Here is a 23,874-nt window from a genome sequence, read left to right on the forward strand (position 1 = left end):
GACAGAGGCAGTGTGTGTATTCACACACACACACAGCTCCATTTTTGCTCTCCATCACAGTTTCCACTCTTGGCAATTACAAGTAAGAAAATATAATTAGACAAATATAATTTCTAATTTGCAAGGCTTAATACCCAGTCTAATCATTACATTTAAGTTAATAAAAACACTTCACAACAGAGGTAATTGAGTTGAATTATACAGGAAGGAAGTGGGAAATAAATGAAAGTGCTGTCGCTGTGGCCTTTCCTTCCATTTCCTTGCCATGGCACTTTCTTCTGTCTTTGCCGTGGATCTTTCAACACTGGGGTCTAGCAAAACCACGTCTGACAGTAAAGGTTATCTTATCCGCTCATACATAGCTTTGAGTGAACAGTTCAACAAGTGAACTCACTCACTAAGTGATTGGGGCTTGGAGAGTTCTAGTTCACAGAGATAACAGAGACAGGCCATCTGCTGCTCATGGTTTCTGCAGTAGACTAAGCCACGGCCCAGAGACTACCTGTTACCAAGGGCACCTTTAAGACAGAACAGGCCAGGTGAAAAACAGGTTAAAAGCCTTTGAACTGGCCAACATCTTTGACTGTTCGGACTGGAATGAAAATCCTTACTTGACGGGGTCGCTAAAACACTGCTTTATGCTAATGAGCATGTCTTGTGTGTTTTTTGTTATTGCTAGATTTGGACCCATCTGTAATTCTAAAAAAAAACAGATTTACATGTACACCAGACTCAATAAAAATAAATAAAATGTGACCCAAAACCAAAAAGGGCTTAATTAATAATTGACAAGTATTTATACCCAGGTGTTTTCTTTTTAGTCATATATTACAACAGGCATGAAATTAATATTAAACTAATATTACTCACACAGCCATCAGGTACAACCATACTGTCTTGGGAGTGAGTGTCAACCAGTTCTTTCCTGGTGTTTAATAGACACATACAATTGCACTTTATCAGAAACACATTACAACTACACTGACTTGATAGAAGTTGATATTAAGTTTTCAACAATGCCTAGAGGTATTTTTTTATCACAATATGCAATATTTTTATTCATATAAAAAAAAAAAAGGTGCTCATAAAAAATCGCTACTTTGTTTTTATGGAACTTATGGAACTTTTTATAATCACTACTTTGTTTTTATGGAACTTATGGAACTTTTTATAATCACTACTTTGTTTTTATGGAACTTATGGAACTTTTTATAATCACTACTTTGTTTTTATGGAACACTTAAATAGCAAGTCTTTAATAACGCTTCAACAGAGCAGCAATGACTGCTGTTCTGCTGAAGGCCCAACCCCAGCAGACGAGTCAGTATCACCCCGTATTCTTGTTCGGTTAGACTGTCTACTAACAATCCATCAAACATAAGTGGAAGGGCAAACTTTGCCATTTTACCTAGTGTACGTTCGCTAATGGATTGTAACCCACCTTAATTACTTTGGGGAGAGCTAATGGAATCACAAGGGGTTGGTAGTCAGTTTCGTTTAGCTCAAGTCTAACCCCGATCATTCCCTGCTACACCTCTCGTACAGGTGCATTCCGCAAGTGAATAATTACAGGCTGTATCTGTATCAAATCTGGCAGTCAACATCTATGCCATTGTGATCACAGGACCACTGCTAAAAATATGATTCAGCACATCTCAGGCTCCACTGTGTTGCTGTTTTTACATGCATCAGTGTCACTGCTAGGAGACACCGATCCATTGTCTGATATGAACCGTTATAAAGAGAGACGGCTACAACACACAAACTATTCACAGAAGCAGATGTGGCACAGGCTCTGTCCATCTGTAAACCTGCAGAGTGTTTGAAATAAATAAATATTTCTAATAGATTGGGCTTCACAGTGGCCTCGTCTTGGGTCTCTGATTATCAAAATGTCATAAGTTTCATCTTATCCAGTCTCTCCGTAACAGTACAACCTGCTGGCCTGCATCTAGTTAGTTCTCTTCAGCTACTGTAACACTTATTAGACTGGACATTAATAAGGCCATGTACCAGCCAAACACCTTGTAACATGGACAAGCAAGGTGTCGAGATCATTAATTTTAACAAGGAGAGCCAATAATAATCTCATTGGGCTGCTTCTTTCTTGGGAGGTGCACTCTCTGCTCCTCTCACAGGACTGTAGAGAGTGAGGAAAAAATAACCCTGAAACCTCCAAGACAATACAGCTTGGATTCATTATGTATCAGTATTAGTTTAAGCTCCATTACCAGGACCCGGTGGGCCGGGTGAGGAATCCCCAACTCCTCAATGTGGCAGCCAGCGGAATTTTAATTGTCTCAGACAAAGGCCCATCTATCATTCCTCCTGATCTCTCTCCTGCACCCCCCACCCCCCACCCCAGCCCCACTTCCACGGAACAATAAAATCGTCTGGGTTTAAGTTATGGCAAGCGTTTGAAGTGCTGGAGTTGCCCGTAAATTTGGCGGGCACCTTTGGGAGCCACTCGCAGTGGAGGCGGCTGAGCCACTATTTCATAGTGGCGGTGATTTGTGGTGCCCTGCGTCCCGCTCACCGCCGCCCCATAAATCGAGACTTGCGGCGCTGTCGTTAGGGGCCAAGGGGGCCGCGGTGAGCGGGTGCTCTAGATCCACTTCTCACGGGCTAACGCTTTTGGGCAGTTTCACCGGTCATCACATTTCACTGACCTGAACCCAGCCCGAACAAACTGACCTCCGCTTTGAAACTCGGGTTTAAACTCCTCTCCCACCCCCACACATGCCCCCAAAAGGCCAAAGCTTGTTTTTGTCCCTTCAACTGTACCCACGTGCTCGTCTGAGCTCGGTTTTCCCCAGCCCTCCCCAGCAAGCGCCAGCCATCCTACATGCTCGTAAAAAGTGTATTCCTATTAAGTTATAAAGCTTTTTTAAGTTGCAAAGCTTTCGCAGCAAATGCACCATTTCATGGGCCCGAAAGAGAGAGGAAACGTCAGCGGGTGAATAAAACTGAGTTATCGCTTCCAGTTTGAAAAAGTGCAGCAACAAGTAAGCGATAAAGTCGAAAGACGGGGAAGGGTAGCCACACGGGGAGGCGGAGGAGGATGAGCGAGGGAAGGCTGCCCCGGAGGGCCACACGCCATCTCTGTCTTCTCCCTCAGCCGGCTCCGGGGCTCCTCGTCACAGACACCTGCATGCATCTTATGTTTCAGCGACTCACAGAAAAACAAGCACTCAGCTCCAAGCTCTTAATCCGCGTGGCTCCGCAGAGCATGGTCACATGATACGAGCAGCCCGATGATGATGATGTTGGGCCATGTTGGTGGGGGAGTGAGTGAGTGTGTGTGTGCGTGTGTGTGTGTGGGGGGGGGGTTATGGGGGTAGAGGGGGGGGGGGGGGCTAGCTTAATCTTTTCTAATTCAAATCAAGAAGGTCCCTGGTGGGGCATGGGGATGATACCCTATCCGCTGCAATCAGGCCCACCTCCACTTCAGCCGCGCTCTAAATGATTAATGGAGCTGCCTTCCCACCTGTTACCATGGTGACGGTAACCTGATAGCCCACAGGAATTTGTCTGCCCGCCCAACTGTGCGCCGAGGGAGGAGGCTCTGCAGAGAGATGGAAGGGGGGGGCAAGAGATGGAGTGAGAAAGAGAGATGGAGGGAGGGACAGAGAAAGGAAGATAGAGAGACAGAAAAAGATGGAGAGAGAGAGAGAAGGAGTAGCATAGTCTTGAAGAGAAAGAGCTAAAGGAAGAGAAGGGTTCCGGTAAGATCTGGCAACCCATATTTACCCCTGACTGGTTTAGATTGTTTGTTGTGGCTAGCATCGCAGTGGGTATTGACTTAGCACCACGCTAAAAATATTTCCACCATTACCTTCTTGTCTGGTACTTACTCATCCAGCTGACAAAATGGCACAGGAAGAACCCAGTGGGGTCAAATAGCTGCCAAGCCAACTGACGGTTAGTCAAGAGAGCGAGCAATTGATGAGATAATCCATGTAAATCATTGGCAAACTCTTGGGCTTAAGTTGCCAGGCTAGTTTAGAGGCTACATGGGAACTGGATATTGATAGATACTCTGGGCCTTTACTGATTTGCCTATCTTGCTTCGTAGCCTGGTAGTGTGCCTGTGTTTGTGTGTGTGCCTAAGATATCTTAAGACAAATGTGAGGTGCATCTTTTATGAGGTACAATAGGTGTGTCTTGTAGGTACATGAGGTGTGTCTTCAAGTGGGTGCATGTGCTACCACTTTTTACTCTGCTTTACCTGACGTCATGGTACATCACTGGGTAATGGGCCGCCACTACAGCTGTGGTAAAGCTAGAGTTAGTGCTAATTTGAAAATTAAACCTAATTGAAAATTAAGTCATGCCAATGTACACAGGGCAACTTTCAGCAGATTGAACATGTTTGCTGTAAGAAGAGCCACTGGCATAAATATACCCGTACAGGAGTTTTGAAAAAGTGGCGGTTTAATTAAAAAAAGAATTACATTTTTAAAGTCACACCATTTAATCAAGGGCATAAGGGCATGAAGGGCATATGCGTGTGTGTGTGTGTGTGTGTGTGTGCTTGTTGTGGAGTATCTGGTATCAGGGTCGCTGCGGTTCTTAAAGGTGGAATCAACTGCTCAGCTTTCACAGGAAACCGCATAGACAGAAACTGGTGCATCATCCCCTAACTGTACTGAAATACCATCCCTGTGTGTGTGAGTGTGTATTAGAATACCATGTGTCCCAGAGTTCACGCTATTACCTAAGGTAACTGTATACATGTAGTAGCTTCTCCCACAACATCTTGTCAGTCATTAGTATAGCCACAGCTTTGATTTTTGTCCTGCCACAGCTGCTGTACATAAAAAGGGAAACAGATTAAACAGCAGTCTTAACCTCGTGACCACCGTATGAACTGTGTGACCACCGTATGAACAGAGCTTGAGATCTGCGCACACAGATTCTGTACAACTTCTGTATTCTTCTGCTTAGAAAGTAGTAGCGCAATATATGTGGTCAGGGTTTTGTAATTTTGTAACTGAGACTGACACTGAAATGTTGCTTTATTGTTCAGTTTAATGGGACCTTTTTTTTTGCCATGGAGAGGGCAGAGACATGATTGTATGTGTGTGTGTGTAAGACTTTTACAGTGGGGATATCACTGACAGACTGACAGGCCCATAAAGCAAATCTGAATCTCTCCTTTTCTGCTCTGGGCTTCAGTCGCCCTCAGATTCTGGTTTCTCTGCTTCCTGTGCGCTGCCGTTGGACCTCACATTGGATCCCTCACACCAACCCAGATTCCCTCACACTGATCATCTCATATAGGGCCTCTAACACTGACCCTCTCACATGGGCCCTCTTATGTGGGCCTTCAAACATAGACCCTCTCACACCAACCCTGTAACACAGGTCCCTTTACATGGGCCCTCTCACACAGTCCCCCTCACATGGGCCCTCTTATGTGGGCCTTCAAACATAGACCCTCTCACACCAACCCTGTAACACAGGTCCCTTTACATGGGCCCTCTCACACAGTCCCCCTCACATGGGCCCTCTCCCACTGGGTCTCTCACAACAGCAGTGCCAAGCCGGCGAGACCCACACAGCTCTGTCTGCTCCCTCTCAAGTTCGACAGTGTGGAAGGCGCACACCCACTGAGCCTGTTGATTCTGACCTCTCTTTTGCATAGTGCAAGAACAGCATACCAGGGACAGATGCAACGCCACAGATATATATTCGTGCCCAGTTCACTAATTGGCTTCTTCACAATGACCAGTTATCCAGCTGAGAACCAAAAAACGTCCTCTCTCTTCCTGTATAAACCCAGTCTGTTCTTACATATTCCTTTTTCATATGAGCTATAGACTCCTTCTTTAGGGTAATGACGGCAGGGCAGACTAGGCTGTGATGGGAGCGTATTACAAGCTTAATCTTTCACAGGACTCACCTCTTACTATTCAGTTCACATTAGGCATGATCCCAATTTTCCCAGTTTCCTCAAGGCATACTGTTTACTTCCATAAACAAGTGTGTTTTTAAAACAGGAATTCCAACAGTATAAGCCCCGGGAGCAGAATGGGTTAGTCACAGCGGAACATCTGACATATGTGACTGCTGCAGCAGTGAGGTAATGAGGCCAGTTGGAAGCAGACAAACGGCAAGAAACCCGTGATTGTACGGCTGTGTGTCTACGGCAAGATGGAGACAACGGCGGTATGCGGAGTGTAAATACAATGTTGACTGCAGGATGTGCTCCAGATCTCGAAGACAGCGAGGAGTAAACCATTAGGCCTGTGTTGCCACAACCCAGCTCAAATTCAGCGCGCCCTCTTAGTCCACAGCTGCATTTCAGACAGAGTTGCTGTATCAATGGGCAAAGCGTTTTCCTGACCTGATGTGGGGGGGAGAGGAGGCTGGACAGTAGGGGTAGAAGGGGCCAGTCTAATCGAGCTTCATGATTAATGAGCAGAGGAAATGGGGTCATGTTGTATTAAGAAAATGTGTGTTTAAACCTAAAACCAGTGCAGAGCAGCAGACTAATGCATCTGTTATCGACAGGACACCTGAGAGCGAGTGGCCGCTAAAGCGCTCCCAGTGGCCTTCGGGGCCATCTATCCTCACCTCCTCTGTGATTTTTCTTTTCATTCTTTGCCCCCCACAAATGTTTTTCTTACAGTTTCAGTTTTTATTCACCTCCCTTTACTCCTCTGTTTATTACTCTGTTATCGTTATAATCTGTTATTTCTCTGATTGTCCGTTGCCACAGCTTCCTTTCTTCCCATGTCTCTCTCTTCCTTCTCTCTTCCTTCTTCCCATGTTTCTCTTTCCACCAGCCTGTCCCACAGTCCCCCCCCCCCCCCCTACACAATAAGCTCTGTGTGTATGCGTTCACGTGTATGTGCATGTATGTTCACGTGCACGTGCCGGGCCCCTAGTTTCTAGCAAATCCGCGATGACCAGCACTCAATCCTCTCTTAATCCCTCACGGAACAGGAAGTGGGTGCTGATGGCTGGTTGGGGACAGAGAAGCGTGGCCTCGGGGCTTTGCTGTTGGGGTGCGGGGGGTTTCAACGGCTCTGGTCTTCCCCCTGCCTGCACATGCTCCTCTAGTGCCAGCATAGACCAGAGCAATCTACAGCTTAAGCCATAAACTGCACCCTTGAAAGGATTTTTGAAGATGTTATTTTTCCTGGAAGAGAACAAAATGTTGAATGCCGGCATATCCCTTGTATACAATAACTGAGCAGCAAACCAGTGACATCACCAGGAGCCTGGCCCGGCTGCCAGACTTTGGAGTGAGTATGCATAAGCCAACACAAAGAACAGACTGCTACTCCTGAAAGCAACGCAAGACAAGACAGGACTTTCAATCAGATTTATAGAAGCATGTCAAAACTTTACCGGCGCTCTAATTTCCCCATGGGGGAATGGGGGAAGCGCAGGACAACGCAGCACTGGACTTATCTGTGAAAGATGCTGGGAGTTGCATTTCGACCAATAAGAACCAACTGCCATGTAAATCAAGATTAAGTGTACAGAAATGTACAGAATGAGTAATGTAGCATGTAGTGTGCATGTGTTATACCATGTGTGCATGAATTGTACATGCACCAGTATCAATACACAACACAGACGAAACCCGACACAATAACAACCATATGGTTCTGGTAGTGAGGGTCAGTGGTGATCTGGGAAGGCTATTTTGGTGGAAAAAAAAAAAATTATATGTGCAAGTGACATGGCTAACACAGTCATAATTCAGTGCACTGTCAAGTCTTTTTAAAGGGTTGCAAAGCTGTAGTCAGGGACTCCACAAAGGGAAAGAATGAGGAAAAAGACAGAGGAATGCTGCCCTCCTCATCGGAGTGCCGGCTGTCACATTCAAATGGTGTAAAAAAAAACCAATGTTCTAAATGGTTTATTTATATTTGTATTTGCGTGGAATATCATTATGTTATCGAAGTGGATGTTATATTCTGTTTTCTGGAATCTGTCAGGATATTGTGTATATTTGAAATATACGAAACACTTGAAATATGGCTTTGAAGCTATTGACTGTATGCTGATGTGCCCAAGATGCTAGCGAACAAAACATGTTTTGCAGATATTCAATTCAGGTGTGTTTTCACTTCGTTCAACTAGACCATCATGCTAATCCAGAAAGTTTAGTTTGGAATGTTCCATTATAAAACAAATATGGAAGCTACATGATCATTAAAACAAACATGTTTTCATCTAGAGATGGTTTCATCCAGCATAGCCATCTGAATAAATAGAAGCATTGTCAAAGCATGAAAGTCTGGAAAATGCAATGGATAAACAAAATACTAAAAACTACATTTGTACAACAAAACCTGCCTCATGTTTAATAATAAAATCCAAAATCAAAACCTGCCCTAAAATTTCATAACATTTCTATTACAATTATTTGACCAATCGACCAACCTTGAGAAGAGATAAGAGTTAATAGTTCCTTTCCCACTATAAGAGGACTGTAAGGTAAAACCAGCATATTTAAAGGTTAGTTAAGTGTGCTTAAAACAAGAGGTATCTGAAAAATACCACCTTTTTTTCATTTAGACCAATTTCCTTCAAATGTCAAATTTTCTTTGCTTCTAAAATAAAAGAAGCTCAATAAACAGACTTCACCCTGAAGATCCTAAAATTAGACTGAATTTAAAATACCAACAGCAGTAATAATAACAATGCTTTGCAAACACTTTATCATGCAAATGTACTTCACGATACTAAAAATTAAATAATAAGTCATAGTAAAACACAGGAGTAGCAGGAACTCTGTAGTTTGACATACCAGGCAACAGAAGTGCTGGTTTTTAGACTAAAATCCGTCAGTGGTGAGCTGTATTCAAATATGTAGGCAGCCTCTGAGTTATATGAAAGGATGCTTCGCAAATGACTCTCTGAGGCTCCTTGACACTCTAGTATAGAATATCGTATTGATTTTCTCAGAGCCGTCTTGCTAGACAGACGATCCTGTTTTATTGAACCCTCATAAAAGCTCTATACATTAGCAGGCAGTCAGGATCAGAAATAAACTATGAGTAAGGTCACCTCGGTCTCACCATCAGGAGAGTAGTTTTCACGCACTCACACACACAGCAATGAAGGCCTGTTGCCGTTTGTAAACATTTATGTTTGTTGCTGTTTCTACTCAGTGATGGGGCTGCAAATTGCAACCTTTCTGCTGACAAGGCTTCAGGCCTAATGTACTAAATATTCATTCTGAAAACAGCACTAATCCTTGAATTCAAAAAGCTTTTTGCAATAGAACGTTTGATAATCTGGATAAGAATTAGAAAAAAGAATAAGATGACGAAAAGTAAGAACATGTGGAATACTGCATCTAAATTAGCGTGCCAGTGCCATACCATTTGTTCATGTTGTACTCGGAATTTTATTTTTTTCATTCACATTTTTTCTAAGACTAAATATATCAAGTCACCTACAGGTGTCACATCCTCTACCGTGCCTGAATGGAAACGGACTTCAGGCAAAGGTGCCACTGACCTTTTGACCTGCTAAATAGGCCAGTATCTATATTATGTTCAGATTGGTCCAAAGGTTTCAGCTCAGATCAGGAGAGTACTCCACCCAGCACACTCTCTCTTCTGTATCATGACTGGGGTGAGAGGTCAAACTATTCATCACCACAGTTCCTGCAGCGGGAGACGCGCCAGAGAGCCCTCTCAGGGTTGCACCAGGCTGAAGATGGCCTGCTCTGTTTATAGCTGCTAAACCTCTCCATTACATTAAATTCCCTTTTTCCAGAGATGTGTGAACTCATTGGCCATTCCATTTGAGTTACTTAGTGTGGCCACTGATCTCCAGCCGCATCCAGCACCCCCCCCCCCCCCACCGCTGCTCCAAGTGCGCCAGCCCGCTGGTTACATTAGCCAGTGTTTGGACATGCTGGGGCTAGGCTCCACGAGAGGGCCTGTCATCATGGGTTTTAGGAAATCGAGAAATTGCACAAACACTGAGCGGCGCAGTAATAAAAACAAAGCTCACGCTCATTGCATTAGACCTGCATTAAGCCAAACTGTCCCAGATCAAGTGATGCATCGATGCTGTGAAGGATATCTTGGGTCATAATTAGTGCCATTTTAAATGCTTCATGGATGGGCCTAAAAAATGTGACAGCTTTTTTTTTGTTGTTGTTTTTTCACGCCAGACAAATGTATGTTTCATGTTTAGCATTAGGCTTTTAAAATATGGCTTGTGGTCTAATAAAGTGAAGTTTGTGTACATTTGATGTAGGAGATGCTTAACTTTACAGCTTTACAGAAGTGTGTAAAAGCGCAGAGCGAGCTGCAGGAATAGTGAAGGAGATAGGCTGGTCAGAGGAGCTCTCAGCAGGACAGACCCTCAGAGGGCCTCGGCTTATTTATTTTAAACACTCTTTTTTCCTGTCGACCATGAATCTCCAGTGAAAAGATACAGACTGATGTTTTGTCACATGTAAAATACGAGCTGCTTAAAGATATTGTCCTATAGCGTAAACAGTGAAATGACCCCTAGAGTAATAACCATCAGTCACACGTAGCGGATGTGCTCCAATATGACGTAGCAGCAACATTTTGTGACCATTGTCTTGTGCTCTTTTTCCTTTCCTTTTTTCCGCTTTGGTTTTAAAGGAAAAGCTGAATTAGCAAACAGGCTGAATAATGACCCTACAGGGAGATATGAATGGTGGCAGGGAAATCCGAGAGGGGCCGTGTTTACAGCTCCCCCCTCTGTGTATGTGCCCTCCGACTCTCCTCACCAGTAGCAACCAATTCTGACCCCTCACACTGAGCGGTGGCTGGGGAAAAAGTTTAAAAACAGCAGCAACGTCTACGAGTTAAAGATTTAAAAGTTGAAGGAAAAAGATAAAAGAAAAAAATTGATAGTTACTTATGCTAAATGAGATTTTACTTAATTTATATGTACTGGTAAATCTGTAGTTAACCTAGAATGGACATGCATGTACACACCCCAGTGCATGCATGTGTGTGTATGTACGTGTGCACAGACACACACACACACACACACACACACACACACTTTCATATAAGGATAGCATAACATATTAGAGTGAGTTAATTTACAGCTGGAAATTACCACTATTACAGACACTGTGATTGATATCTACTTACACTGCATTGTGTTTTAATGCTGATATCATGAGTGATTAAAAAATAAAATTATTTCAAAGCTAATAAAAATACAGAATTCAAAGCACACTCTTTCAAATCTGGATGTAGTATGGAAAAACACCTGAATCAAAGAACAGAAAATCATTCTCTCAATAGACGACTAAATGTATTGGATGAGTTCATATAATTTATTATGCAATATACATTCAACCTTTATGAGGTTAATTTTTAATACAATCCTGTGATTATATCATTATAAATGTAGCTGACAGAATAGCATAATTTGCTATATTAAATATTAAAATATATGTAATTAAATTTATTTTCTAATTTTATTATTCTCAGGCAGCTGAACAGGCAGATCAACATATTGATAAGAAAGATATTTAATCAAATTACACCTGAAGCCCATATCTTTTTGCTCTTCTATTAACACACATATAAATAGGCACACAGGCATGTGCTCTCACACACCAGCACAAGCACACACCCTCCCACACAAACACACCCATATCACAGACACAAGTAGAAGTGCACGCACACACTCACACACAGAAAGTGGGAGGAAGAGCGAGAGAAAGAGGCTTCAGTCTAATGGTGAAGGCAGAAACGTTTCTTCCTTGTGTACACAGATTAATAAAAGCTGAATGAAATATGGAGTTAATATTGCACAAGTTTAGCAATGAGAATGTTCGTGGTGATGGAACGGTGAAACTGAATAATGTTGCGTTAATAATGTTAATGTTATTACTAAGTACAAACAATAAATCCTCAAAGCATTTTTACTGGTAGGAAATGTCTAATTTTGGAAAACAGCAAACATGATTTTAATGTCAGAGCTGTACTTGCAGAATTATGCAATAAGACAACAAAAGCATTTTACATGTGTAACGTGTAAGCCACGGAAACAAAAATCATTCAAACACCACGACTCACTGAAAAGGTGCAGCGAACACCAGAGAGTCACGACCACTCACTGTCTAAAAGGGCTCAGGCCTTCCTATAAATACTGCGCAGGGGAGGTGGAAGTCTGCTTCTGGCTTCTGCTTCCATGATCGCAGCCCAGCAGCTTGAGGGCAAACGACCTGTACAAGCAGGAAAAGCGCTGAAACAGGGGCCATGCGCCCCTGGGGTTCGTCACTCTGGTGACTGCCCACGTTGGGGCTGAAGTGTTGCATCTGCATGCCTCATTTGGCCTCATCAAAATATTTTTCACCCGGCTCAGCAGAACTGACAGTGTCATGGCGCAGATATTTGAGACGAATCATTTGTCAGTGTCAAAGTGACGGAGGTGTTAGATTCAAGCACAGGGACAGACAGAACAGCAGGCTTGGATTTCAAAGGGGCTCGAGATGTTTCCTTTGAGCCTAGAAGGCAGGTTAGGTCTTTACCTTACTCCAGAACGACATTGTGAACTTTGAAACCACTTCTGCCAGTCAAAGTTAAATGAATTAGATTGTTCATATTGTAATTAGGTATTATGAAATATGAGGCTATATAGTTAATAAAATAAAATAGAATATTTGAGCCGTAGGGCGTATGTGGCGGAATGCAAATACCATCAGGTTCACTGTAATCCACTGCACCATAATGCACTGCCTGCCTAATAGTCACAGTTCATTTTAGGTCCACACTCTTTTTGGACCAGTATACAATTTTTATTTATTTATTTTCCTGCTGTGTTTAAAACATAATCAGCGCATTCACTGAGTTGTAAACACAAAAGACAAGCTGCTCCTTTGTGATATCTTAGAGGCAACTGCAGTGAATACTAATTATACTGTATGCGCTTTCCGTCTAAACTATATGAACTAAACGCCAGCGATACATATTTACTTACATGAAAATTATTATGGGCTTCATATTTATACAGAAGATCTACTTACATATGTCAAATAGAAACCTAAATACTGTTTGTTTACTTATTGTTTAGTCTATATTATTTTTAGTGAGAGCTCATCAAGTTGATTAAGTGTGACTTTGATGATGTTAGACTTTGAGACCATTTGATCATGGTCATGAGAAATTCTTCAAATAATTGCTAGTATAATACATACATTCTAATAACAGGGTGAGACAGTATATGTGAGACAAGCATCGACTGTCTTTGCTGTCTGGGCAGGGAAGGGTCAACCGAACCGCTGCAGTCCCACATTAATGCCTGTTTTTGCCAACTCCGAGTGCAGAACCAATGCGGCACAGACAGGTACAGTATTTCCTGTGCTCAGCTTTCTTTCATTCAGAGGGCGATTTTAAAGGTCTGTGAATGGCAGCAACCAAAAGGACGGTTTAAAAGGTCTGTGAATGCAAATGACGATCCTGCTCGCTTGCAGCTAGATCACAGTACTAAGTGAGCTAGGAAAGGCGTCTCACGGCTCTCTGGATGGAGGAAATCTGTGTTCAAGTGCCAGTGCTTTGGGATTGATCTTTGGGAAACTGAAACACACCAGACACTTCTTGCTGTAATGCTGACACTACAGAACTGAGTACAGCAAAAGTACCTACTGGAAGTGAGAAGTGGAAGCAAGAACAGTAATACTTATCACATAAAACCCCAGCACTGTGCTGCAGACACAAGCCTGTCTCTGGACATTTCATTAGCAGATTAATGATCTGGCTTAGAACTGCTTACAAGGCTAAATAAATAAATGTATTTATTTATTGTACAATTAAAGAAACTTTAGAAAGCTTTACCTAGCCAAAATGACAGTTTAGAACAGGCGTGTAGCAAACATTTGTCCCTCCAAGTCTGTTGGGCTTAGAGACCAAGCTAGCAGTAGGTTATTGGTCATACAGTGAGTTGAAATTAAGGAACTGAATAAGGCTTAGGACAGTGCGAAAATATGGGTTAGATAATATGCATTTATTAAGCACTATTTGTTTTGTTCTGAGATTTGTTTTTCTTTTTCGATACTCTTGAACTTATGTTGTAATCACTATTAGTCTGTATCAAGGTTGGCATTCACCTCAATGTCAAGACTCAAGTTTAACCTAAAATATTAAATTTAATGGATCTCTAAATCAGGCTGTTCTTCCATGAAAACTAAAACCTGTAATCAGTTTTCCACTCACTCACATTGACTGACTTGAAGACAGTTTACAGTTAAATAGCTAAAGCGATCGTCTTGACTACCCAGTCTAATCCCAGGGATATCTTACAAGACTTTTCTGCTACAACTGTTTGAACTATATATTTCAGTATTTTTCTATTAGAGATTTTCTGACAATTTCATTTGAAACTGAGAGCCTTATGTACAAAATTAATCACAATATGCCCTTAACCTATGCATTTTCCATACTTTGGCATTGCAGAATTAAGGAAGTCACACACAACCATATAAGACTATGAATTCCACTACCAGCCACCATACAAGGGTAAGGATTGAGTGTGTTTCTGCAGCATTGCAGGTACATGGCCCTACAAGCTGGGAGTTTGTCTGGGAGTACAGCGATCAGGACCAGATGGAGAGGGTCATGAACTCCACAGGGCCAGGCTAGATCTACTGTCACTCACAGTCTGTGTGTGTGCGCACGTGTGTGTGTGTGTGTGTGTGTGTGTGTGTGTGTGTGTGTGTGTGTGTGTGTGTGTGTGTGTGTGTGTGTGTGTGTGTGTGTGTGTGTGTGTGTGTGTGTGTGTGTGTGTGTGTGTGTGTGTGTGCTGGCGTGCGCACAGAGGAGACTTAAGACAAATACATGTTGGAACAAACAGTCCAGAACATGGCTGAGATTTCCCATTAATTCAATGACATCTGTTTTAATGAGAGACCTGGAAGATAATGATTCCAATTTTACACAAGAGCAAATCCTCTTTACTTTAAGCCAATGAATATGAAATATGAGCAAATGCATGTGTGAAGTAAGTGTGTGTTTGTGTGTGTGTTTGTGCATGCGTGTGTGCATGTGTGTGTGCATGTATGAGACATTACTCAATATAACAAATTTAGGAATAAAAGCAGAAATGTTTAGGAACAGTCCTGGTGTGTCACTGTTCGTTAAGAGTGAATTTGATGGTGTGAATGCTGCAAAAAATACAGGAATTACAGGTGTTACACTTTTGATTAGGTTTGTGCATAAAATGGAAATATATATGGATCATAGATAATATATATTATCATATATTACCATTAAATATAATATGTTCATTTTGTTTGCGCAGCTGATGAAGGGCATCTGATGAAACATCTTGTTTCTGTGGGAAACTTGTGTAATACATAATATTCTCTCTCTCTCTCTCTCTCTCTCTCTCTCTCTCCCTCTAATATCATTTACTTTATCTATGATCCATATACAAAGTTCTAATCTCCCAGCTACAGTGAAATATTCTAACAGTGCTACTCATGCAGGAGTAGAAGTGTGTGGTGAAGTGTATATTGATTCTCTCATTCTCCCCGTCTCCTAGCAGGACATTGGGGTGCTCTTCTGCCTCAGCCACTGAGAAAGTAGCGCTTAATCAATAACAGGAACCGAGGGATCGAATGGTAATATGTCAGAATGAAATAGGCCATAGTCTGCACTCATATGCACACAAAGCCACTAACAGACACGCACACACAGGCACACACACACACACACACAAACCCAGACATGCATTGTAACAGACACAAACACACACATGCACGCACACATACACCGAGACACGCACCCTAACAGATACACACGTGCGCAGATGCGCTCGCACAGAGACACAGACTGGAAAGATAGCTCAGTGTCTGCGCTCAACAATGCCACTGTGACCACAGGAACAGCAAGCCATCTCAACTCTCAGACAAAGCTGAGAGAGATAACCTTCATCAGTGCTCCACATGACCACTGAGACCACAAGAAAGTTATCTTCTAGATCTGTTTGTCTCTTAAGTCCAGCCCCTTACACTTTATTCCCTCCTTCTCATCAGTGCTCGGACATTAATGTGTTATTTGGGGGTATGTAAAGCTTTTTATTCATGTTATTGATGTGTCTGAATTACCAATGTCACCCTCTGTCTGGGGGTGTGGGTATATATATATATGTATATATGTGTTGGCATGTATATTTGTGTGAATGTATGTGTGTGTGTGCGCGTGTGCAATCGTGTGTACGTGTGGGAGAGACCTTTGACGGACTCAGGAGAGTTTGTTGGAGATGACCAGAATTTTATTAGTAACACTACACCAGCTGTATGGTAATTAAAAAACACATTACTCTGGTCTCTGCAGAGAATGGTGTCAAACACACTGAGATGAATATAATTAAGCTACTGCTTAAATGATTATGCGCTGAATAAGTGAACTATCATTTAGCTTTCATCTAATGTTTATTATTTATGTGAGTTAGTAAATTACATTTTTGGTTTGTTTTTGGTTAGGTGAATGTGCTTAGTGTAATGAGAAATGCATAATTTTAAACTCAATTTTAAACTCAAAATTATTTGTATGGATGGGAAAATAAAACAATTATTTAAATTCTCTTCCAATTTGTGTTTGTGTGATACTTTCATACAACATCGTACTTTGCTGCAGTATGAGCATCTCACAAATATAAAAAATAGGTTATACTGATATGCTGCTGTTGTTTGTTCGTTCGTGTATTAACACACACACACACGCTAAAGAAAGGTTCGGAAGTGCTGGTTGTTCATGTTTCTCGTCACCATACGCTTAATTAAAGCTGGGCCTTACGGAATTAGCCCTCATGACTGACAACAAACGTGTTTCCTCGAGTGTGCGTGTGTGAATATGACAGAGAGAGAGAGAGAGAGAGAGAGAGAGAGAGAGAGCGAGAGAGCGCGATGGAATGTAATAGGCTAATGTGTATATCACACTTGTAGGCCTAATTCGCTTCAGATAAGATATTGTCAAAAATCTCTTTATCATTGTAAACTGCTAATTTTTGTCTACGTGCATGCTATCATGTTTTATTCTGTTTACCTGTGATTATATATTAATAATAAAGGTCACTTTTGATGCAATTATCCCAATGTCAGTCATAAATCATGCCGTTTTAAAACAATCATTTATTTGACATTATGAATGCGGAGTGTTTGTTTAATGAAAGCCAATTTTCAGTCATATGCACTCTTTGGTTTTGCTTATGTTTAAGACGACAGTTGCCTACAAGATGTCTAAATTTGGTACGAATATTTTTTCAAACTAGGCCTGTCACTATAGCAGAAGGACGATCAGAAAAAAATAGTGAAGTGACAGGCAATCAGGAATACGGTTATGGTTTATTTTCTGCCGAGTGAGTAGTCTACTGACTCTGCTGACTTTTTAGTACAAATGAATTTTGTCCGCTAATTTGCGTCACCCTGCGTATAAAAATATCTGTCTAGATATCCTAGTCATTTTATGAAACGAATAATATTAACCCATTGACATTAATAATAATGAAATATGCAAATTGTGTTAAATGTAATTATATGATGTTTCTGAATATAATGTTACAGAGTATACATTTGTATTTCAATGTTCATTTTTGGTGTAAGACAGGCTGACCTCCATGCTACGATTAAATTTACATTTTAATAACGGTGGTTATTTAATTTTAAGGGTGCAATTTTAAGGGGGATGCTATTATTGTTGTCGCTGTTGTTGTAATTGTTAATGTCATTGTTGATTGACGACCAAAGAGCCTTCATTATTTACATATTTAGAGATGACAACTTTCAAAACATGTTAGAAATTGTCTAAAGTCTAACCTCTTTGGAAAGAGAAGGGTGGAAATGGTCTGCGCATGGACGAAAGCGGTAGCCTTGATTTTTCTAAATTCTGTTTAACTTATCTGATTATCTGACAGCTTTTTTCTGCACAGTTGCGGGACCATGCGGCACTTGAAGCTCACGTTCACTTCTGCTTGCTCACGCTTTAGTAAAAAATAAAGCAAGATTATGCACAGGCGCTTCCCGAGAGGGGACCCCGGGAAAGTTTAATTGTTTGTTTGACTTTTCAGTGATACTCCATGTCTGCGTTCATAAATTACAACGAGTGTCCTACTTCGTGGCAATCAACGCTTTTTCGTCTCCTAAGTCTCGGTTTAAGACTAGCTCAAGACCGATTTCCCTAGACTATTATTTACCAGCATACTTCAGTATTTGTGTCCGCTTTGAGTGCATACAATAGCCAGATCATCTTATATGGCTAACATTCCCTCATATTAAGGGGCAATTACTTCCTATATTAAGATTATTCCTCGGGGATCATGGAAGTGAACACCCACTTCGCCAGAGAAAGACGCTTCCTGTGCTATATGCAAGAACGGATTCCAATGTAGGCTACTCACTGAATTCTCCGCGCGTCTCTTTAAATAATGGTCATATTCTGGATAGAATATACGAGGTGTAGCCTACGATGCCTATATTTCATTACTCACACGCGTATAGACAAGAAAAAGTTACTCACTAATGCAAATCAGCTTTGTTAGGGAAAAAAAAAACATCTGAAACATTTTTATCCTCATAATATTCCTAAGAATGAATGAAACGAATTACTCTGTTACAGTCTACTAAGTAGCCGATGTTAGAAATCCGAAAAGCTAAATTTGTCGTAGCCGAAGATATTTTATAACAGACTATTACGAGAATGCGCAGTGAGCGCAAATGTCAAATTACTCTCAAAAAAATAAAAATAAAATAAAATAAAAAACAACGTAAAACCAACGTGGAATGGTGCAAATTAGATGTGAAACCCGCCGTGCACCACACATGTTCTTTGAATTTATGATGATGATGATGATGATGATGATAATGATGATGATGATGATGATGATGATGATGGTGATGATGATGATTGGTTAATTGCACCAGACTGTGCCTGTTGAAGGTGGCTGGTTTTCTGTAAGGCCGTGCTTCACAGGTTGAAGTGAGAGGGCGCAGCACGCGGGTGCGGGAGAGGCGTGTAATGTATTTAACTAAAGCAAAGTAGTGTTTTGAGAATTGGTAATTGCTTACATCCTTCTCTGGCCAAGGGGACACTGTCCAGATCTCAGCACACACACACACACGTGGACTTCTAAGGACCGTGCGCAGGATCTGATGGCACACTGCCAGCGCGCCGTGCTAGTTTGCCCAGATCCTGCAGCGCTGTCTTTCAGATAAGAAAAACGGTAGCTCAGAATAAATATGTAACAAGGACCGATGGGGTTAAACGGTGTAGTTCTGATACGCCCGACTTTCTTAGACAACTAGGTTCTACGCAAAATAATGCTTCATATTTACATCGTTAATAAAGAACAATTCAGGTAGACGTGTATGAAGATTAAAAATATAACATTTCATATTAGCTGAAATGAAGGGGTAGGGGGAATTTGCTTTGAGACAAGAACAGGTCCTCCGATATGTGATCTTTAGACAGTAATCCGACTGGTTATACCTTTTGTTTTAGGGAAACATACAGAAAATATACAAAATTCCGTATAATAAGTTTCAAAGGGTTAAAGCTATAACTAAAGACTTCAAGAAAGAAACCCCTGTGTCCATGAAAGTCAAAGTGGATAGGTAGCCCACACAGCCGAGGGGCTTCATGACGTCTAGAGCAATCTAGCCGCGCGACTGGTTTGAATTTGCTGCCTCGCGACAGTAAAATTGTGGTAATCACTAAGTAAACAGATCCTCCCACCCAGCAAAGCGAGCACACACACTAGAGGGAGAAACTTTCCCTGTTAATTGTTGTTTTCCTACCTACCTCCATTCAAAAACAACCCAAATCATTATTTAAAAGTACCACTTTGATTCGGTAATTTAGTTTGAAAGGGGCTTAAGGTGTTTCGGTGAGTACTCATTTAGATTTCGCGTGATTTAGTAAAAAAAAAAATCTAACAAAACAATCCGTCTTAAAATAACTCATGACGATAGCTTTTGAATTACCGAGCAACTGATGAGCATAGCTGGTGACTTTGCTTTTTCATGTAAGATAAACAAATTTTCCAACGTATCTGGCATTATTGTTAAGCTATTTAAATATGTAATAATTCCCAAATAAGATTAAGGTTCTAGGATACTTGATCTGTTTAATGTCTTCCATCTAACGGCGCAAGAAAAAAGAGAAAGATAGTAATTGAAGACATTATTAGGAAGCAGAGTTAACGTAGTATCGAGTGATTTATCATGTACCGTGTGCTGATTCTCGGGGTCACGTGCAGGATGCCAACAGCAGCAGGTGTCCGGATTTGCAGGATAATTGCAGGACAGTTATCACGAGAAACGCAGCAAGGCCTGAAATGGACGGGAAGACGCACATTCATATAACTCAGGACTAGTTAGGGCCATTATTTGTGCATTATCTTAATGCTAATTTTGAAGACTATGTGTACACAATACCGAAATTGTGCATACGCTCTCTCTTTCTCTCGCTCCTGTTCTCGTGTACATACTTACACATATTCTGATGCATTCATTATTTTCTGTTAGTTGTGACTGCAATTTCAATTTAAATTGATCAATACGTAATTTGCTTACACCCTAAAATGTATGTGAAAATGTCTCTACAATTAAAAATAAATTCAGTCACATGCACAATAGGGAAAATAAACATCAACTGGGTCTTAAAATGCTTTAAACTTTAGTAGAGAAAATCTAATTGTGACCCAACATCCAAGTTTAATGTGTCTTAGTGTAACTTAATCCCACAGCATGAGGATCTGATGGGTAATCTAGTAGAGAAATACATTGTGCCTTTTTTGGCCATTTACCGTTCTAGAATAGTAAATCTGTGTCTTAAATGTACAGGAGAGTTCACTGTTATTTCTTATTGCTGTCAAAAATACTTTACATTATGGCTACGAAAGTAGAAGTTGTCTTTGAGATGTATGTATGTTCATCTGCAATATATTATATATTCTTCATAAAGATGGGACATGACTGATCTGTATCTCTTTTAAATAAGTGCTGCAAGGTTAGGCATTCATTTTAGTCATTTGTATGTAACCAATTACTTTAATTGCTTTCCTCTTATTTTACCTTATATGTAAATGCGGAAAATAAACGGTAAGTCCATAGCAATGTTACAAATCTTCCACATGAAAGGCACAAGAAAGATTTTCGGCGTGATGCGTATCAGGTGTGGAAACCTGACCCGACCAAAAGTTAAAGGGACAGTGTCATATCAGGTTAATGAGTGCCATGTGAAGTGTGCTCCAGTGTGGAGCGGCAGCCAGCTGACCTCCCGGGGGCCACTGAAAGTCCGCAGGTGTTTCAGTGGAACCGGGCACCAGGCACCAATAGCTGCCGCTCACCTTGCCAAGCTGTGTTGCTTTCTTCTGCTTTGTAGAAGCCTATTTGTGTATTTATGGGTTAATTAAACCAAGGATAACCGTCTGCTTCTTAATGAGCTGGCATTCCACTGGCATATCCCGTTTCAACTGATACGTGCTATTTGGGGAAATAAAAAAAGTTGTAACCTATTTTATGTTGGTTTGTTTATCTGTTCAAACCCATTGTTCTCTGTCTCTTGCAGCCATCGCTATTTTTTCTCTTGGTATATAAAGAGCAGGGCCGTGCAACTGTAGCCACAATCAAACCGTATGGCAGGTCCGCAGCGTCACGCTCCATGAGTGAAGGGGGCGTAAAAACAGTCCTGCATGATACAGGGCTGGAGATGCTATTTTAAAAGGCTTTTTTTTTTTTAAACAGCATCTATAAAAGGGGCACTAAATGATGGGCTCTGTGTCTATAAAGTCCTAATGGAGGATCAGTTAGAATGGCCAGGCAGCAGGAGACGGGTTTCACATTGTAGGGGTTTAGCAGTCATGCCCTCCCTTAAAAAGCCACAAGGCTAGAAGCTGAAGCACGGAGAAACTCACACTGCTGCTAGCCAGTGACGGCTCACCCTTCCAAGGAAGGTCTGCCAGGAAAACTCGTATTTGCTTTTTATCAACTGCCCCTAGTGTAAAGGCAGGCTACGTATAAAAGAGAGAGTGTGTTTGTATACATTAGTTTGGGATTAGTACAACTGACAGAACGAAAAAAAAGAGTTGGTGTTTTAATGTATCTCTGAACATAAGGCCCAGTCACACATTCCAAGCCTTTCGTGCCATTTTACCTCGTCTGTAAACCATGGATTTACACAAGCTCCTTCACCACAGGGCGTGACCTAAACACAGAACGCAGGTAAGCTTCATGAAGCACTCTGTGCTGACCAGAACACGCTAGAGTCACAACAGATGATTCACTAGAATTCACTGTTCAAAGTCTGCCTACATTTTACATGCAAACATTATATAAAGTAAAAGAAAGAATAATTGAAAATCACATAATTTCATTTGCTGAACATAATATTTACATACAGTATAACTCATCTTGATAAAGGTTTTCTTAAATGGTTCTCTGGGTATTTTGATTTTTAAACTCCTTAGATTTTAATCTCCATGTAAACATCAGTGAATATAAACTTAAAACTTGATTTTGTTTTATACCATTCTACATGAAATGGCTGTTTAATGAGATCAATATATTTTGAACAACAGACTGAACATGCCTAAACAATGGTATACACAGAGAACCCAGAATAACATCCTGAGAATATAATTTACTGGATTTTCTTTTATGGTTTTCCTTGTATTTTCAAAAGATTTTACTATTTTCTTTTCAACAGTATAAATCTTAAATATCCGAAGAATTTTTAAATTCATCATATCATGGTATTGTAAATGGCAAATTGTATCACAATGGTAACACAAACCTAATAGTAAAATCTGTAGTGCTTTTTTTGCAGTGTAATGTTAGTTATTCATTGTGATTTTTTTTGGCCCTCTTTCTGCTTTCTGTTTGACGCATTTAAATTTCATGAAGCCATAATTATACACTTCTGTTGTTTAATCAGGCACATATGTGAGCCAGTGGTGGCGTACATTTACTTTTCTACTACAAATCTAATATAAACATTCAAACATTCATTTCCTAATTCTGTGTGTATTTGAATTCTCCACAAAGAAAACACCCTGATCTCTTTGACATCTTAGAGACATCTTACTTCCTGTCAAAACTAGTAGGACCTTATTAATTCATATAAACCTACACTTTGCTGTCTTCCATTTCTTTTTAAAGACACATTATAGTAGGATGAATTATGTTTTACTACAACACAGACCATCAATCAAAAACAAGGTTTTAAAAAAAAAAAAACCAAACCTTTTTTGCTGTTTTGGAAAGACATTTCTAAACTCTGCCTGACCTGTGATGTTTATGTGCAGAGTTCACATTGTGAGCATTTCAGATGTCATCAAAACCACCTTGCTCCAGGGGTCGAAATTGGTTCCATTCGCTGGCCGCCGGAGAGACTGGTGCAGGCCTCGGGAGCCATGCACAAGAGAAACTGAGACGCAGGAGAAATCAGCTCGGAGGGTGGGGTGGGGTTGGAGTTAGGGGTACGGGACGGCACACCACGGCCTTATGTGGCGCTCCGTGATGAGTGAAAACCGGAGACGAGGTACAGCTGGAAATCACATGCCGCGGCTCAATCAGCATCCCCAGCCTCCTGCTGTCAATCAAACATGCAGCACATCTTGAGGCAAGCACGACCAATCAGCGCGGTCATCTGCCTTCCGTAGGACACGGGCCACAATGGTGCCACACACAGAGATTACCCGCAACGCCCCAGGGCTTCAGCAGCTATGATGAACTATGGGCATCAGTCTGGGAGAAGAAGCAGAGGATGCGTGGGAATGACGTACCACGTGTTCATGGCTGAAGTCGTTCATCACTGTAGCATGATGACAGAAAGAGTGCGCGAGTGAGACGCTCCAAACCCACCCACTGCAGTAAGTCCTCCGCTCAAAGGGCCTTCCAGGACA

The 23,874-nt window shown here is 41.3% G+C and overlaps 2 long non-coding RNA genes across 3 annotated transcripts in view; one reads left to right on the top strand and one right to left on the bottom strand.

Annotated features, from left to right (window-relative positions):
* The window catches only part of LOC145660325 (uncharacterized), a 30,478-nt gene extending 13,977 nt beyond the window's left edge, over positions 1–16,501 (top strand). The window contains exons 2-3 of the long non-coding RNA XR_014126570.1: positions 14,427–14,489; positions 15,514–16,501. This is a non-coding gene — a long non-coding RNA (uncharacterized LOC145660325). The remainder of the gene's footprint in view (positions 1–14,426; positions 14,490–15,513) is intronic.
* Positions 16,502–20,198: 3,697 nt separating this feature from the next.
* Positions 20,199–23,829, bottom strand: LOC145660145 (uncharacterized). 2 transcript variants are annotated; one of them, XR_014126319.1, is made up of 3 exons: positions 23,755–23,829; positions 22,125–22,175; positions 20,199–20,299 (listed from the first exon to the last, which is right to left on the bottom strand). It is a non-coding gene; the product is annotated as an uncharacterized LOC145660145 (long non-coding RNA). The 2 variants fall into 2 exon arrangements; XR_014126318.1 differs by lacking the exon at positions 23,755–23,829 and adding an exon at positions 23,314–23,645.
* Between the last annotated feature and the right edge of the window lie 45 nt (positions 23,830–23,874).

The sequence above is a fragment of the Electrophorus electricus genome, chromosome 12, assembly GCF_041902795.1.
Source record: "Electrophorus electricus isolate QZ-2024a chromosome 12, ASM4190279v1, whole genome shotgun sequence".
In the NCBI taxonomy this organism is placed as follows: Eukaryota; Metazoa; Chordata; class Actinopteri; order Gymnotiformes; family Gymnotidae; genus Electrophorus; species Electrophorus electricus.